This window comes from Pongo abelii, chromosome 1 (assembly GCF_028885655.2).
Source record: "Pongo abelii isolate AG06213 chromosome 1, NHGRI_mPonAbe1-v2.0_pri, whole genome shotgun sequence".
NCBI classification, from domain to species: Eukaryota; Metazoa; Chordata; class Mammalia; order Primates; family Hominidae; genus Pongo; species Pongo abelii.
The window spans coordinates 142,397,762-142,417,149 of NC_071985.2; positions in this window are offsets into that span (position 1 = coordinate 142,397,762).

Sequence of the window (19,388 nt, forward strand, 5' to 3'; positions counted from 1 at the left end):
ATGTCAACCTCCCTAACAAGATTAAGGATTTTTTTCTTGAATTATTCCCTCAAATATGTTGTCTAAGTTGTTTTGCTAACTTTTTCTTCTTTCTCAGGAACACCCATAAGTCATAGGTTTGGTCACTTTACATAATCCCATATTTCTCAAAGTCTTTGTTATTTTAAAATCTTTTTTCTTTATTTTTGTCTGACTAGGTTATTCAGAAGACTGGTCTTCAATCTCTGAAATTCTTTCTTCTGCTTCATCTAGTCTATTGTTAAAGTTTCCAATTGTATTTTGAAATTCCTTTAGTAAAATTTTTAATTCCAGAAGTTCTATTTGTGTTTTTTAAAAAATATAGCCATCTCGTCTTTCAGATCCTGCATCTTTTTTTTTCTAATTTCTTTGCATTGGATTTCAACTTTTTTCTTGGATCTCGTTGTTTCCTTGCAATTCATATTTTGAATTTTTTATCTGTCATATCAGACATTTCAATCCGGTTAGGATCGATTGCTAGATCCTAGCTAGTGTCATCCTTTGAAAGTGTGAAAACACTGGCTTTTTGCACTGGGCCTGAGCTGATTCCTTCTCATCTGAGGGAGCCATCGCTTATTTTAAAATTTGCTATTATTTGGATGAGGCTTTTTCATTTTTTAATTCTTTTTTCCCTTGAAAGTATTGCTTGAAAGTAGTGTATACTGTGTATAATTGTCTGTTTCTGAGTGCTTTCAGGGAGCTAAGGGTCTGTATGAGTTCCTTGGTTGTAGATAGCTTCTGCACGGTGGCTTTCTCAGATGCTGCTTGTTGTAGTAATGTATTGGACTTAAGAGCCGATATACTATCTCCTGTGGGGCTGAGGGTGCAGAGATCTCAGGGAGCTTATCTCATGAACTAGCAGCAAGCCCTCATAGCAGGTTTTTTACTTGATGATGCAGTTCAGGATGCAGTCCAGTAGATGGCGCTTAAGAGTAAGAGCCGCCAAGTAGGCTGGTGCCCAGGGGAAGCTCTCCCTGGATGGGGTGGGCGGTGGTAAGAAATAGTGATGGGTGCGCTGTGATCTTGGGAGAAAGGGTGTGCATCAGCTCCTCCTTCTGAGTCGGCGGGGATATGATCTTTTTTCCTGTCACGGCCCTTTTGCATGGCTCATTCAGTTTATAAAGGATTTGACTTTTGGTTCCCAGCTGCAGACCATGGATATGCCTCTCTGGTGGCTACCACTATTTAAAAAAAAATGGACCTTGGGGCCGAGCTTCTTCCCCTAGTCCGAGGCAGGCAACTCTAAAGTCTGTCCTCTGTAGCTCAGACACTGTTGCCACTATGTGTAGGGAGAGGGAGTTGGCCTTGTCCTTTGTGAAAACCTGAGTGGCTTGGTCTCACTTCCAGTGGGGGTGGAGCAGCCATGAGAGCACAACAAATGCTTTCTCCCAGTGCACACTCACTAGCTCCCAGTGCAAAGAATGACTGTTGCATTCACAGTAGTGTAGGTAGGGGGTGAGGAGTGTGTGGAAATGACTGATATGGTTTGGATCTGTGTCCCTGCCCACGCCTCATGTCGAGGTATAATCCCCAGTGTTGGAGGTGGGGCCTGGTGGGAGGCGATTGGCTCATGGGGGTGGTTTCTCATGAAGAGTTTAACACCGTTTCCCTGGCTGCTGTTCTCGTGATATCTGGTTATTTAAAAGTGTGAAGCACCTCCCCACTCACTCTCTTCCTCCTGCTATGGCCATGTGAAGTGCTGACTTCCCTTTTGCTTCTTCCATGAGTAAAAGTCTCCTGAGGCCTCCTCAGAAGCCAGCATCATGCTTTCTGTGCAGCCTGTGGAATCGTGAGCCAATTAAACTTTTTTTCTTCATAAATTGCCCAGTCTCGGCTATTTCTATATAGAAGTGTGAGAATGGATTAATACAATGACCCATTTTTCACATCTGTTCCTGGATGTTGGTGCTGTCTCCTTCAGCAATTGGTGCCATGCCTATTTTGCCTTTGTCCCAAGACAGACTTTGGCAGGCTGTGCTCCTCCTTCCCTTAGGGTTAGCCCATGCAGAGGGCTAGATCTCCAGAGGTCCCGCAGGTCCCCAGGGACCCGCCAATCTACTGTGCATGCTAAAGTCAGAGTGGGTTGTGGGGTATGTTTATGGGGAATCTGGTGGTATGGTATCCTAAGGGTGGAGAATCCCTGGGCAGGGCAGTGTCCCACTATGGGTGCACGACAAGTATGACTCCCATTGTCTTAGTTTGGGTCTGAGGCGTGTCTGGGTACACCTATGCAAGCTGGCTGCACAGTTCTCTGACCTTGGGAAATTCTCGAATTGCTACCAATATTGTTGCCTTGGGCCATGAGGGCAGAGGGGATCCTCTACAGTTTAGTGATCAGCTGATTGTCTGAGGGGTGAGCAGAGGAGTACTTCCCTCTACTCTTTTCATGGTGCTCTGAATTCCTGAGGTATTGGTCTCTGCCAGACTCTTGTTGTTTTACTTTTTTTGCACCCCAGATTCTTCCTGTGCGCATCCCAACGGGTCCTGGCTCTCTTCCCTCAGTTTTCTGTTCAGAACTTGTCCATTCACCAGTAATTTTGATCTTCTTTCCGAGGAGACCTGGCATCCAATGTCTCTAGTTGGCCACCTTGGAAAGCCAGTTTCCTTTAGCCATTCTTTAAGGATAGGTCTGCTAGTGACAAATACTGTAAATTTTCTTGTCTGAGAATGTCTTGATTTTTCCTTCATTTCTAAAGGATAGTTTTTCCAGGTATAGAATCCATGGTTGATGGTTCTTGTTTTTCAGCACTTGGAAAATGTTTTGCCACTTTTTCCTGGCCTCCATAGTTTCTGATGAAAAATCCACTGTTACTTGAATTTGTATTCCCTTATAGGTAACCTATCATTTCTGTCTAGCTGCTTTAAATATTTTTTTTTGTTTTCTTTTAGTTTTCAGAAATTTAATTATGATGTGTCTTGGTATGATTTTTTTGTGTGTTTATCATGTTGAAATTTGCTCAGTTTGTTAAATATGTAGTTTCAATTATTTTGCCAAATTTGGGAAATTTTTAGACATTTTATCTTCAAATACTCTTTTATCCCTATTTTCTTTCTCCACTGTTTTTGGACCTCTGATTGTATGATTGTTGGATCTGTTGTTATTATCACATAGGTCCCTGAGGCTCTGTTCTGTTTTTGTTTTTTTTTTCTTTCTGTTTTCTTTCTGTTGTTCAGATTGGGTAAATTCTATGGATCTTTCCTCAAGGTTACTAATTTTATCTTCTGCGATTTCACTCTATTATTGAGCCCACCCAGAGATTTAAAAATTTCTGTTATTGTATTTTTCAGTTCTATGATTTCTGATAAGGTTTGGCTGTGTCCCCACCAAATCTCAACTTGAATTGAATCTCCCAGAATTCCCACATGTTGTGGGAGGGACCCAAGGGGAGGTAATTGAATCATGGGGCCAGTCTTTCCCGTGCTGGTCTCGTGATAGTGAATAAGTCTCATGAGATTTGATGGGTTTATCAGGTGTTTTTGCGTTTTCTTCTTCCTCATTTTCTTTTGCTTCCACCATGTAAGAAATGCCTTGAACTATAAGTCCAATTAAGCCTGCTTTTCTTCCCAGTCTCCAGTATGTCTTTATCAGCAGCATGAAAATGGACCAATACAATTTCCATTTGGTTCTTATTTATAACTTCTATTTCTTTGGTGAGATTTTATAGTTTTTTATTTTTTTCTAAGACAAGGTGTAATTGTTGCTGAAGCATTTTTGTGGTGGCTGCTTTAAAATCTTTGTCAGTTCCAAGATCTATTTCATGGTGATGTTAATGTCAGATGATTATGTTTCCTCATTCAATTTGTAATTTTCCCTGTTCTTGGTGTTATGGGTTATTTTTTACTGTGTCTTGAATATTTTGACTACTGTATTATATGATTCAATTCTATATTCGATTTTAACAGGAGCCAACTTGTTTAATTTCAGTATGAAGATCTTGGTTACTTTTGTGGACTGGGTTCCAGTGACAATTCGATTTTCAGAGCATTATGGTGCTATTTTGGAGAGTTAATCTATTTTCTGCTGCTGGGGCTCCCATGGGTCCCTGCTGGTGATTTGTGAGAAATAGAGTCAGCCTGAGGGGCAGAGGATTTTCTGCAGGCTGACCACCTGGTGTCCCTGGGTGGGGGCAGACAGTCAGCTTGGGGAGGAAGAGTCTTCCTGGGCTGGGCGCCTGTTGTGGCAGTGCTGTCTGGTCACTTGAGATCTCTCTGTGGGGTAGAAGATTCTGTGACAGGGAAAAAGGGTATTTTCTATGCCAGGTGCTTTTTGTGGCTTTACATCATCTGCTTGTTGGGGACAGGAAATGTTGTTATGGTGGGATTCTCTTTGACTCTGCTGCTCCTTGCCCCTGCTATTGGTGTCTCTAGGTGGAGTAGTCTCGTTTCAGTCTGGTGGGAAGGAGAACACTTCTGTCTGCTTGCTGATGATGGGGTTCCTTATTGATACCCCTAACCTTTCTGGTACTGCTGGAATCACCTTGGTGTTGTCTGTGGGATTCATGTTTGTGTGTGGGAGGAATTCGCCTACCTGGGTACCTTCTGTTGTTAAGTTGGGGAAGAGGAAACATTAGACCTAGGTCTTTACTTGGGTGGAGACATAAGATGCCCTGACACTATAGTATTCCTCCAGTCTAGGAGTCACCTTTCCCTTTTCATCTTTTGGAGCTTTCATTTGGTTGCCTCCTGAAATGTTTCCAAGGTTTATAGTTGTACTTAATGGGGACCAGAAATCTCAAATCTCATTCCATCTAAAAATTGGAAACTATTTTTTATTGTAGTAAAATATACATAATGCAAAACTTATTATTTTAATGTATATAGTTCAGTGGCATTAAGTACATTAACATCACCACTATCCATCTCCAGAATGTTTTCATCTTCCCCAGCTGAAACTCAATACCCATTAAACACATTCCCCATTTCTCCTCTCCCACAATCCCTGGTAACCACCATTGAATTTTCCTTTCTTTTTTTTTTTTTTTTAAATTGAGATGGAATCTCCCTCTGTCACCCAGGCTGGAGTGCAGTGGCGTGATCTCGGCTCACTGCAACCTCCACCTCCTGAGTTTCAGCAATTCTCCTGCCTCAGCCTCCTAAGTATCTGGGATTCCAGGCAGGCGCCACCACGCCCAGCTAATTTTTGTATTTTTAGTAGAGATGGGGTTTCACGATGTTGGTCAGGCTGGTCCCGAACTCCTCACCTCAGGTTATCCATCCACCTCGGCCTCCCAAAGTGCTTGGATTACAGGCGTGAGCCACCGGGCCCGGCCCCACCATTGTATTTTCTATCTCCATGAATTTGATTGTTCTAAGTACCTCATATAAATGGAGTCATATGGTATTTTTCCTTTTGTGCCTGCCTTATTTCACTCAGCATAATGTCCTGAAGGTTCATCCATGCTGCAGCATGTTGTCAGAATTTTCTTCCTTTTTAAGGTCTATTTTAAAAATGGTATTTTTCCTGAATATAGAATTCTAGGTTGATATTTTTCCTCGAGTACTTTGAAAATGTAGTTCCATTTTCTTCTGACCTTCAGAGACAACTCTATCTGACCAGAACTACAGCCTGCCACCTAATTGCTCCTTAAACAAAGTTGACCAGTTCACTTGCTTTTCATCCAACCTCTCATCATTGAATCAGGGCAGAGATAGTGCTTTCAATTATTCAGTCTGGTCAAGACTGAGTCAGTTTACCTCTTCAATGTATCCTCTATGGCAGAGGTTTAGATTGTAGCCTTTTCTCTGCTCTGCTAAACTAGTTACCACCAGTCCATCTTCTTTTCGTCTTTCAAAAAAGTAATAAGCTTTCTTAGTTGTCATTTCCTCTTGTTCTTTGTAGAGGAGCAGATTCTAATCCAAGATGTTTAACCAGAAGTCACTCATTCAATACTATAGTGCTACCATATTGATATGGTTTGGCTGTGTCCCCACCCAAATCTCATCTTGAATTGTAGCTCCCAAAATTCTCACGTGTCATGGGAGGGACCTGGTGGGGGGTAATTGAATCATGGAGGTGCGTCTTTCCCATGCTGTTCTTATGATGGTGAGTAAGTCTCATGAGATCTGATGGATTTTTAAAGGGCAGTTCCCCTACACAAGATGTCTTGCCTGCCACCATGTAAGATGTGTCTTTGCTCCTCATTCGCCTTCAACCATGATTGTGAGGCCTCCCCAGCCATGTGGAACTGTGAGTCAATGAAACCTCTTTCATTTATAAATTACTCAGTCTCAGGTATGTCTTTGTTAACAGTGTGAGAACAGACTAATACACATATCCTTAGGACAAACACCCGATAAGGACAGTGTCTAAACAATAGGATTATAGAACAACTTTATTATGCATGTAGAGATAAAAATTCTAAAAATCAATCCATAAGTTTAATCCAGGGGTGTAAAGAACAGCAAGATTAAGTAGAGTTTATTTTAGGAACACAATTCAACAAAATGAGATTTATCAATGTAATCCTAAATTAAAAGTGTGACATTACATGGTTAAATAGATGCTGAAGGGGCAGCTGATAAAATTTAGCAGCCATCCTTAATAGGCACCCTAAGCAAAATAGGAATAAATGGAAACTGCTTAACTATAATAAAAACTGCATAAGAAAACTGCAGCAGGAGTCAGCAAACTATTGCTTGTAGGCCAAATCCAGCCCACTGCCTATTTTTATAATGCAGTTTCATTGAAATACAACTACACTCATCCATTTATATATTTTCTGCTTTTATTCAGAGTTTCATGGCAGAGTTGAGTAATTGTGACAGAGACCATACAGACCACAAAACCTGAAATATTTATGATATGACCTTCTCTAGACAAAGTTTGTTGACCCATGTTCTAAAGAGTTAAATCATGAAGTTATTTCCATCAAAAGGTAGGAGCAATTCAGGGATGTACGTCATCCTAAATATTATTAATTCTGTCTTTCATTTAGCAGGAAAGGTGATCTTCTGAAATCCAAATCTGATTAAGTAACTTTTCTTCTAAAATCTTTCAATGCTTTTCTATCATACTTGGGGAAAAAAATCCCAATTCCTTCCTGGGGCCTGCATACAAGGCCATATGAGACCTGTCTTTTGCTGGTCTTTCCAGCCCACTGTCTACTATTCTCCTTGTTCATTGTGCTTTAATTCCACTAAGTCTTCAAAGTCTTGACATCTCCAGTTCTTCCTTATCTTAGGGCCTTTGCATATGCCTTTCCCATTCCCTAGAATTCTGTTTCCTTCTGACTAGTGCCTCAGTTTTTAGTAGGTCTCACTTCAATGTCATTGTATCAGAGAGTTCTGGCCTGACTACTAAAGATCTTTCTCTGTCATTTTCCATGTCTGTATCTTGTTTCTTTTCTCTATAGTGTTTATTACAACTTATAATTGTTTTTACTTGTTTGCTGACTGGTTTTTTGTTTGTCTTCCATGCTAAAATATAAATTCCATAAGAGCAAGAGTTGAGTTAGCCTAGTTCATTGCTATATCATTGCCCTATTTGTTGACTAGATGAAGATATAGTTTAATTACTTTTTCTAAACCATAGGCAGCAAAATATGCCTGAGATTTTAAACCAGCATGATGGTCTCCCCAGACAAAGGTCTGTTTGTTGCCATGCAAAGTCTGTCAGTGGAATTCATTCATTTCTTCATTCACTGGATAAGCATGTATTGAGTAAATGCGAAGGGCCAGGCTTTATGGGTGGGGAAGGTGAAGACAGAAATATAAGACATTGTTTCTGATGTCAAAAAGCTCACAGCCTGGTAGGAGACATAGTCAATAAACAACCGGCTGTTATGGAGCATGATAAGCTCTCTTGCAAAATAAAGGAAACTTCATGGATCTGGAAAGAATAAGTGGTAAGGCTGGTTTCTGGAGAAGATGCTGCCTGAGATGGACTTTGAAAGCATGTCTTACTTACATTTAATGTAGTAATGCCTAATGCAATGTCAGAAGTACTTGAGGCATTAATAAATTTTGGTTGTTGTACTTAAAAATTGGTACTAAACAGAAAATTGAAAAGATAGGGGTGTGAGTGTGGATATATTATAAGGAGAAGGAATAGCATGGGAAATGAATAGAGTTCAGATAGAATGCAGCCCATATGAGAAAATGCATTGGATCAGTTTGGCTGGAGTAGAAGGTATATGTTGTGAGAATGGCAAGAGGTAAAATTCACCTGGGAGGCAGAGGTTAGGTCATGAAGCGCATTACGTGCTGTTCATGAAAGGAGAGACATTGAAGGACAATGGTATGAATATGGCTGAAATTGTTTAAAAGCAGCAATTGTAGAAAATATGTTCTGTTTCTGCTGTCAAATATAAGAATTGTGACAATAGATTTCATGCATTCTTAGACCAAACTTGTTTTGAAAAGTGCAGGCTTCTATAATTCTGAGTTTACAATTACTTTTTTTTTCCTAAGAAAAAATTTACTGTGGTGCATAGCAATCATATGCTGTCTACATATTTAACCACTTTTAGGATACCTTAGATACTGCTTGCTACACTCTTCTCTGCAGGCCCAGGAAGAATGAATTACCCTATAACTTGCTTAGCAAAATCTTCCCTGTGCTTGATTTCCCCCAGGTAGAGGACTGGGGCTTGTAGGGTAAACTTTGCAGGCCTCAAGTGTGTCTTTGCCTCCTTCTTTGGAGCCAGGGACAGTCTGGAAATAAATATCTTTTTATGTTGAGTCAAGTTCAAAACAACATGCCAGGCGCCCAATTTACACCTGTGGGGAAAAGAAGAAACTTCAATGAGAGCTAATTGAATAGCTTTGCCCTTGTAGCAGGCACTTGTGTTTCTGCTAGTGGAAAGAAGGCCCCTGGAGAACCAAGAATGAGGTGACCGAAATTTCCCTGGGAACCCTTGCATTCTGGAGAAACACAGGATTTCTGAGGAAATTTTTCTGTTTTCTGAACATGTGGAGTGTGTGCAGGATAAGCAGTCTGTTACCTCTCTTCCAGCTGCAGCAGCCCCGTCAGAGCAGTCGCTGGGTGTGGCCTACTGGAGGGGGTCCAAAAGTAGTACACAATGTCCTACCCTGAAAGAACCCATCATCTGGTGGCTCCATACACATTTGCCTCTGGAGGTCTTGACGACTGTTCCAAAGCTGATGCAGGGAGCCATGATGGAGCTGATCAGACCTGCTGAGGGAATGCAGAGAAAGGGAAGGAGCCCCATGGGGTAGGAGCACCAGACAAGGCCTTCCAATGGTGATGAATTATGAGCAGGACCTTGAAATTCATTTGGAATTTGATTTGAAGAAGAGAAGGTGCAAGGTTGTTTCAGGCAGGTAGAAAGACGAGATGTTGGAAAAAGATCATCAGAGCTATCCAAAACACCTATCTGACCTTGTTGCTATCCTATTAAAACCTGACAATGGTTCTTCATCACCTGCAGAGTAAAGTGTAAGCTCCTTACCTGGACATATCGCTGGCCTCTGCTTACCCCTCCAGCCTCCTTATCCCCCACCTTGTGCCTTGGTTCTTATGCTCTAGCAATATCTTACTCTTATCCCTCTCTGAGTACCCCATGCTATTTCATGCCTCCATGACTCTCTCTCTAATGGTTCTTCTTGTTCCCTTTCCTGTCTGACAGGCTGGTGAAGTCATCTTTCCAAGCTCTTCTGAGACCTCACTAGCTGTATTAGTTTGTTTTCATGCTGCTGATAAAGACATACCGAAGACTGGGAAGAAAAAGAGGTTTCACTGGACTTACAGTTTCACATGGCTGGGGGAGGCCTCAGAATCATGGTGGGAGGCAAAAGGCACTTCTTACATGGTGGCAGCAAGAGAAAATGAGAGAAGCAAAAGCAGAAACCCCTGCTAAACCCATCAGATCTTGAGAGCCTTATTCACTATCACAAGAGTAGTACAGGAAAGACTGGCCCTCATGATTCAGTTACCTCCCCCTGAGTCCCTCACACAACATGTGGGAATTCTGGGAGATACAATTTTAAGTTGAGATTTGGGTAGGGACACAGCCCAACCATATCACTAGCTGACCAAGGTCATATAGTAATGGAAATGGGAAGAAGCCTGTTTGGGCTGATTCCAGAGCCTTTGCTCTTACCACCAGGCAATTCTACTTATAAGGAAGAGCCCATTATTTATAATTTCATGCTGTTCAGAGTTAGTCTCAGTTGGTGAGCTGAGCCCTTTGGGAAGAGAAGAGCCCTGGGTTCTAGCTCTCTTCCTGCTATGACACTTAGAGCAAGACATGTGTTACCTATGGGCTTTATTTTTCTCATCTGTAAAATGAAAACCTTGGTCTTATAGATAATTACAGGATATTTTTAATTCTATCAAGATACATATTTTAAAAGATATTCCAGGAATATTGGCCAAGGTTAGCTCATGGATACAGAATTATACCTAGGGCTGGGGGTGGTGACTTACACCTGTAATCCCAGTACTTTGGGAGCTGAGGCAGGTGGACCACTTGAGGTCAGGAGCTCATGACCAGCCTGGCCAACATGGCAAAACCCCGTGTCTACTAAAAATACAAACATTAGCTTGGCACGGTGGTGTGCGCCTGTAGTCCCATCTACTAGGGAGGCTGAGGCATGAGAATTACTTGAACCCGGGGGGCAGAGGTTGCAGTAAGCCGAGATCATGCCACTGCGATCCAGCCTGGGTGACAGAGCGAGACTCCATCCTGCCCCCTAATGCCTCCCCAAAAAGAATTATACTTAAGCACCTAAATGAATGACTTCTCCTTAAATGTCAGGGCTTAATTTACTGATACAGTACAGTCTGATATCAAAGTAGGGATTTAAAACAGTAATTAGAAACCAAATAGAAGTTGTCTTTGTAAAAAGTTGGAGGGAAAAAAAATAAAAGTATGCAGAAAGCTCCCTCTTCTTACTGACTGTATGACCTGAGGCAAGATTATCCTATCTAATTTTCAGTTTTCTCCTCTGGAAGCAGAGATACTAATATAATGTACTTCATAGGGTTGCGTGAAGATTAGATAAGCTCAGGTGTGTGAAGGTCTTAGCATAGTGTCTGGCATGCAATAAATAACCCAATAAGTATTAGCCGTGGATTACAGAATGGAACCGTAGGGACTGGGAGGGGATGGGTGCTAAGTGAAGTCTTGGGGAGACCTCATGCTTTCTTATTTAGCAAATATTCCAGCTTCTGCATATCTCTAGTTGGTATGCCCCAGAACTCAGAGTCAGCTTTTAGGGGGTAGTGGTGTATCCCACATGCCCTGGATATAGGCTGGGATTGGTATAGCCCAGGGAAATCCTGAATACTAAAAATGATAAAGGTAGTAACAGCAGCAGCAACAACAACAGTAATAACCATTACCAGATCTTTCTGACTCCAGAGCTTGTGCTCTTGACTGTTTTTATTTCTCTGAGACACCGAGAGTCATCCTTTAAAAGAAGGGGCAGCCAGTATTATTATTCCATGGCCTGAGACACTCTGATGGGTGCAGTAGTACCGGGGTTGTTCCTGCCCATGATGGGGTGAAAGCCTGTGCAATGTCATCAGGTGCGCGAGGAATAGCCCTCACGAGCCAAATGCCAGAGCACCTGAAGGTTCCAGTATGCATCACCCTTGGAGACAGGAGCACTGACATTTTCTATTAAAATGCAAATGTAATCTGGAAGGCATTGTGCACCATTCCTTTATCATCATCTGTAAAAATTATAAATCAGATTTGCAAGTCTCTTATTTGGGCAGGACACCAGGGAAGGTTCAGAGCATAGGGTATCACTCACCTCTAAAAATAGTTCAATACTAAATTGTCATTCTTCTAAATTGCCTCTTCTGTGCCCAAATCTGGACAATTTCACTTTCTTTTCACTGGTTGTATAGTTGAGTGAAAGTAGTTCATGTCCTACTCCATAGAATATTGCACATTTTATAATACAAGAAAACAAGTTTTTATTCTTAAATAAGAGATACTTTGAGAAGCTTCTAGGGATGGGTTAGTTCAAGCTCAATCTTTCATTTTTACTTAAATTTCCCTGATATTCACTATAGTCTATCTGTGTATATGTATATCTCCTATCTTATTCATTGCTTTATGGCCAGCATCTAATACATTCTCAAGTAAATGAATTAATAAACCGAGTACTCCTATTGTGAAAGGCCCTAAGGACAATGAGAAAGTCAGTAAATAAAGGCTCTCCATCCTCGAAAATCTTATCCTGTAGCAGAGAGACAAGTTCTAAGGCAGGAGAGACTGAAGGCCTGAATACGCTGTTGAGATGCAAAGGGGGACATAGGGTGAAAGCAAAGAGGGGGCAAGGAAGGGGAAAAAGGCAAATGTTACTCTGTGGTTTTGAGCTTGGATGCCTGGCAGGGCCATAGTGCCATCAAGAGGGAGGAGGAAGTCAGGAGGAGGAGCAGGTCTGGGGAAAAAGGATAGAAGGAGGACGTGATGAGTTCGGATCTAAACATATGAGGTTTGGATGATGTAGACTTGAGTTCCAGTTAAGATGTGCAGCTGCCGTATAACCTACGATGAAGATGAGTTAATTGCTGAGTTCTAGAGTAGCCTCAAACTTAGGCTATTTTATTCTCTTTCTTATTCAACAGGGCTTTGTGCTAGGCAATAAAAAGGGATTTAAAAAGGTACAAGAGGCATGATATTTGCTCTCCCAGAGTTCCTGAGTGAGGCAGTATGTGCTCAACAGTGCCAGGCAAGTAGCGGCATGCAGAAGGAACAGAAGAAGGAGTGGCTTGGGTGTGACAAGCTGGAACCTGCAGCAGCTGCAGAGGGAGGGCGTTCTGAGAATCCAAAGATCAGCATGCCCCTTTGAACCTTTTGAAGGAAGCTATCAAAAATGAAGACATGACTTCTCAATACCAGGTTTATTTAAAAAGGAATAAAACCAATGTAAGAGGTATACCTTTTTACAGTAATTACCTTATTGGTACGCAGAGAGGAGGCAAAATCATCAATTGGTTTATTTTGTCTTTCCGTGAGGAAAATGGCTTTTTTGAGCCCAAATGAAGGGGAGTGAATGGCTTGGCCCTAGAATAACCATTACTGCTGCGGGCTTGGAAGCCTTGGAAAATTGCCCTTCTCTTTTCCTGCTACTTTCTCTCCCACTTTTTTTCAGAGACGTATTTTGGGTCCTCTGTCTCCTTGAGTCTGCCAGCAGTGTGTAGAGATCACCTAGCGCCTGACTGCCTGTTACTGCCGCTAAGCCTTGTTCTGACTGGCCATGGTGACAATGGCCTAGGAGTTTCAACTTTGAGAGACTCCACAAATGCCATGAGATGGGTGGCCGCTTATGTGGTTATTGTCTAGGGCTGACTGTGTCCACAGGGATGTGATTTTAAAGCCCTGGTATATGAGGTTGAGAACACCTATAGCAATAGCCAATCCTAACAAGGGAGGTCCTCCAGGTTTATTGAGGGGGTCTTGAAAGGATTCAACTTCCTAATAGTGCTCTATCTGGCCATACCAGTGGCATGGGGGAAAGTGAGAATTTAGAAAAATTTTTGGAAAGTATCTTCCTCTTGACAAGTAGAGAATTAGAGTATTATGGAAATGTAAGAAATTACAGAGTTAGAAGATTCCACCTTTGTAGTAATACATTTTATACTCTGATTAAAGCACTTACCTGTATCTGTTAGTAAGGATGCCAGAATAAGGGCTTTACTGCCTCATTAAAATAGTGCCATCTAGTGGTAAATGTTTTGAATTGTAGCTAGGTGCCCAGAGAGCTGTCAAACCCTCAGGGGACTTGGCTTAAAGATTAAGCAGCATTTATAATTTTCTTGTTTATTTATCCATCTATTCTTTCACTTAGTTTACTTATCACTTACTACCTGCTGAGCATCTTGATGGGTGTTGCGTATGAAGAGACGAGGAAGACACAAGCACTGACCTCAAGTTGTTCATAGTCCAGTGGGTGAGACTGCCTGTAGACCCGTGATTGCAATCCAGAGATAATGGCTATTTGAGAAGTGCATTGGAAGCCCAGGAGATTCAAATGTCACAGGCGGTTTCATTGCTGCTGCTGGAAGGCCCTCCCATGTGTATAAGGACATAACTTGCATGAAGCATGGAGTCAAGGAAGGGACAAGCTGTTGGATGCTTCCTCAACTTGCTACTTGTGTGAGATTCCCCACCCTGCCAGACCTCTCTTTTGGGTTCTCCTTGTATCTCTGGCCCTACTCCTAAGTCAAGGAACTGAGTGAACTTGTGGTTTGCTGCCCAGTGGAGCTCTCTTTCTCTTTCATGGGCTTGATTCTTGGTCATTCTAGGACATAAATTGTTGGACACAGGGTGGTATGTTTAAAGCCCTGGACATTTTACCGAAACCTATTAACAAATTTTTACATGCCTTCTGTGCCCTCTGCTCATTTATATTTCCCTTTTCTTCTGCCACGAGAGGTTTGCATAAGACTTTCTCTTCTTCACGTAACTCTGTCTCTGTGCAATACAATCTATACTGTTCTTTTTTGGAGAAATGTGCTCATTGTGAGATCTTGGTCAGGCACCTAATCTTTCTAGTTCCAAGAGTTGTTTCCTCTTAAAAACCAGACCAATAATATTGACCTACCTAGGTGCTGAGCGTGCAGAGGCTTGAAATGATGAGCTCCTCTGAAGATGTGGGAAAGAATTCACAGTGCATGAGGCATTTGGACTGGGATGTGAAGAATGATTTGGAGATTATCAGTTGGAGGAAGTTTATGTTACTAAAGGGCATTCTACCTAGGTAGGTCAATATTACTGGCCTGGTTTTTATGAGGAAACAACTCTTGGAGCTAGAAAGATTAGGTGCCTGAACAGGGCCACACAGTGAGTACATTTCTCCAGAAAAGAACAGTGTAGATTGTATTACACAGAGACAGAGTTATTGGTAAAGTCTTTTAATTCTTGTTTAATATTTTATGACATGTAAACACGAGCAAAAGACTTGTTATGCTTTTTCTTCACTTGTCTTAAGTTTTACTTTGTAAAAATTATCTGTCATACTTTTTTTTTTGGTAGAGTTTAACACTTAAAAATTTTCACTTCATTTACTTTTTAACACCATACTCCTTGAATAAGTCTTTTTTGCTTTCCTTGTAATTGGTTCTTCTTAATTTCCTTAGCTTTCTTCTTCTTCCTCGCTCTCTGTTTTCTCTATGAAGAGTGCTTTCCATCTCTCTCCTTCTCTTGGTGTCCAAGCCATCCTTTACTGTCATAACTCTTTTTTTTTTCTTCTTGACTATCCAAACTCTTTCTGTCTGTTATTTCTATGATCTTTTCTGGTTCTTTTCATTCAGTCCTTCCCTCTCATTCTCTTTTCCACTTCTCCATGTGTCTCTCATTGTGTTTTTTTGTTTGTTTGTTTTTGTTTTTTTACTATCTTGATCTTTTAGGTTGTACTTCTCAGAAGTTTGTAGGCTGTCACTACCGATTCCATGTTTAGTTTGTCCCAGTCACTGCCATGGGCATATCATTCTGTTGGTGTGAGAGAGGTAACAGATCTGTCAGGAAGGAATAATATATTCATTTATTCATTTGTCAGACATGTGTTGTGTGCCTGCTAGGTACCAGGCATTATACTAAGAGCCAGGTAGGGACAGATACAAAGAAGAATAAGATGGTGTCCACTTGCAATGAGCTCATATTCTAATCAGAAACAAATGGGTCAACAAATTCTTATGATGAAGCTCTGACTTGAGCTGCAATAGAGATAGGTAGAAGGTATTTAGCATGCAGAGGCCTGAAATGATTAACTGTGAAGAGGTGGGAAAGAATTCACAGTGCATAAGGTTTTTGGACTGGGATGTGAAGAATAGTTTGGAGATTATCATTCGGAGGTTGTTTGGGTCACTAAAGGGCATTCTAGGCAGAGGCAAAGATTGAAGCCTTTAATAAATGTGGTGGGCCCAGGGAAATGCATATGGGAGATACAGGGTATGTACAGGAAAAAGATGAGACTGAAGAGGTGGGAAAGAGACAGTTTCATGGAAAGTCTTATAGGCTGTGTAATGGGGTTAGGGATTCCTTCTGAAAATATTGGTGAGCCATGGACAGAAGGCACATAAGTACCTAGGTTATCTGCAGGTTAAGGAGACAGATAAAAGTGGATGGATTTAATGGATATTTTAGAGGTCAAGTGAACAGAACACATGATTGATTGGATGCAAGAGGTGAAAGAGAATGGGCATTTAAAATAAATTTGTTTTCATTGGCGTATTTTCTCCTGAGGGTTTCAGATTCCCTTAAGAGTTATTATCCCTTTCTATTCATGAGATTCTTATCTTTTTCTAGTGGGATCTTTACCTAAGGAATCTAAAATTTGAAGTTTCTAGCTCACTACTCAGATAATTGTTTTAAATTTTGGCAATAAAATTCTGTTTTCTTACTTTGCTGGGTTTGGCTGACTTGTCTGTGCAGCACTGCTGGTTCTGAGGAATCAGTAGTCCCACGCTCAGCTTCTGGAAGGAGGCAGAGGGTGAGCACAGCATGCTATGGTGTGCGTGGGGTAGTGCTGTTGAAGGGGAAGTAGCAAGATCTTTACTCTTCTTACAGACTAGGTGCCCTGTATATGTTGGTAGGATGGAGGGAGGAATAACTGAATGGTGAGTATCATAAAGAGTACTTATAGTGTCTTTATATTAAATTATTGTATGTGGTGGAGAGGAGAACTTGAATGGGAAACTGGAGGTCAGCAGGCTTTCTCTTCTTGCTGTATTTTATGTAGACCAATATTGAAATTGAGATATATTTCTCAAGTTCAAATAATGGGGTAGGGGAAGGAGAAGTTAAACTGTAATAAATGTTGTGGAGACTTAGGACCAGGTTAGGGTTTTTCTTTCTTGGGAGGATTCACTAAGGGGTAATTATCCTGAATTAGCAGGACCTAATGTCATAGCTTAAGAAATAAGAGACATCAAATTTGGGATCTAGCAGCATTTACCCTGCACTCCTAGGTCCCCACCAGCTCACCCTCAACATGTCAGATTCAGTAGAAGATTTTTAAGTTTTGTGTTTCTTTTTCCTTTTTGGAGGGTCACATAAACTCATTAACTCTGGATTCATCATTCCTTGCTACATATCTTCAATGTCTTGGGTATATAACCCATTGTTATCATCATACAAATACAAAACATTTTCTGGAGACAATTCCTTAGTCCTGAGTATCCGTCTTCATTAGGTGTTGGATTGCATTAATTTTCTCAATTCTATACGCTTCTTGTTTCCATGCACCTTTGGCATATTACTTTGTAATTTCTTTCACTGGAGTTGATTTCTCTGTCGTTTGATTCTGAGTTTGGCCACATGCTTGTCTTTGGCCAACAGAATGTTATAATAAAGAGTCTGACTCCAGTTTTGAGGTTAGACTGTTTAATAGGATTTAGACTTCCACACTTCCCCTCCCCCCACTTTTTTTTTTTTTTGAGACAGAGTTTTGCTCTTGTTGCGCAGGCTGGAGTGTAATGGTGTGATCTTGGCTCACAGCAACCTCTGCTTCCCAAGTTCAAGTGATTCTCCTGCCTCAGCCTCCCAAGTAGCTGGGATTACAGGCACCTGCCACCATACCTGGCTAGTTTTGTATTTTTAGTAGAGATGGGGTTTCGCCTTGTTGTTCAGGCTGGTCTCGAACTCCTGACCTCAGGTGATCCACCCGCCTCAGCCTCCCAAAGTGCTGGGATTACAGGCGTGAGCCACTGAACCCAGCCACTTCCACCTTTCTCTTTCCCACCACCATACTTCTGGTACTTTAGACGAGAAAACACACATACACCCCCTGGCTTCTTTGCATCATAAAGAAGTTTGAAAACCCTCGTGCACATGACAGTCCCTTCCCCCTCCCCACCCCCTGGCCACTTGTCTTGTCATTCTAGATTGTCTTGTGTCTAACCTGCCCCCAACCCCCCCAAAAAAGTCCCTTGTGTGACTAATAACCTTTCTTTCAAATTCTCTTGGTGTGTGAAGTGTTATCAGTCTAGATATCCAACCTACTAATTAGGGTCAGAGGGTCTATTCCATCTTCACAGGGTGATTACAAAACAAATATTAATCTATGTGTATGTGATACTTGCAGACGGTTGGAAGAAATGCTTGCATGTCTCTGCTTCAACTATTTCTCCTCTGTTATGGCCATGAGACTACGTCTCGGCTAGCCTGCTAGAGAGTGAAACAAATGGAGTAGCATCCCATTGCCTTATCACCTCAGTTAGGAAATCAGTCAATGAATAGCTGACCCTAGACATGTCAGCAAGCCCAGCTAAGATCAGCAGAGCCTCTTAGTCAATCCACAGCTAACTGCAGATGCATGAGTGAGCCAGGCAAGATCAGCCAAGGCCGATCAAGATCAGCTGAATCCTCAAACTTGTGAGTTAAATATATGGTAATTGTTGTACACCACCAGATTTTTGGGGTTGGCATGTGGAAATGCTGTGGCAATAGATAACTGAAAAACCAAGTGTGGGAAATTCTAGACCAACTCTGGGGTAAATATAAGGTCTCCAAAATTTAGCAACTCTCCCTGAAATCCAAAATGAAGCAAAAGATTATAGTGCAGCTCATATTTAGCCCTTTGGCCTCTATTTTTAGGAGTTTATTTTGTTTAATTTTTTGGTGCTAGGACTCTTAATAAGCAATTTAAAAAAAAAAGCCTTAAGTAAGATTAGCAATTTGCACCTTTTTAAAAATTAACAGCACTTTGTTGTTTTGATATTGAGCTCCATTATCAATTTGCATCTTTAAAGAGGTGTAACCTTTCTCAGATATTTTGCTCTGTGTTCTTATATTTAACTAGCAAGACTTGATTTTTATATTGCTAATGTTGGCTTTACTTCTGCACAATTAAAACCAGAGGAGAAGAAGAAGAAAAAATCTAACACTCAATAATTAAAAGTATGATGTAGATTTCTCTAACCTTGGCTATTCAGAGCTGAGTGGTGATCAAGGCAGGATTAATTATTAACATACAAGGCAGGTATGTTAATAAAGGAAAAAGGTCCTACAGTTTTAGGACACATATCAACAAAAATTTCTACGTACTTGAATGGTTGCAGATTAAACCTTCTTATTTATGAAACTAGCTCCAGAGAGCAGTACAACTTTGAACTTGGCATGGACTCCTGAACTCTTCCAGTTGTATGACAGGAGCCATTTTGACTGATTATCTCCCATCTTCCACACTGCCTTGCCCTGCCTATCCAAAGTCTACCCTCCCCAGCAAGACCATCCACCAAGCTGTATGCTGAGGTGCCTCACAGGCAGAAGAGGTCATGCACCTCAGTGTCATCCTTTGTTTTCTACTCATATCTTCTCTAGTTCAAAGATTCAGTTGGTGGCAGTGAAGTCCTTCTTTATTTGGGAAAGTACACCAACTACCCTTTGCTTGATTAGGACAAAAATACTAACCATATTGCTCAGTAGAAAAATTTACTTGAAAAACTAGAT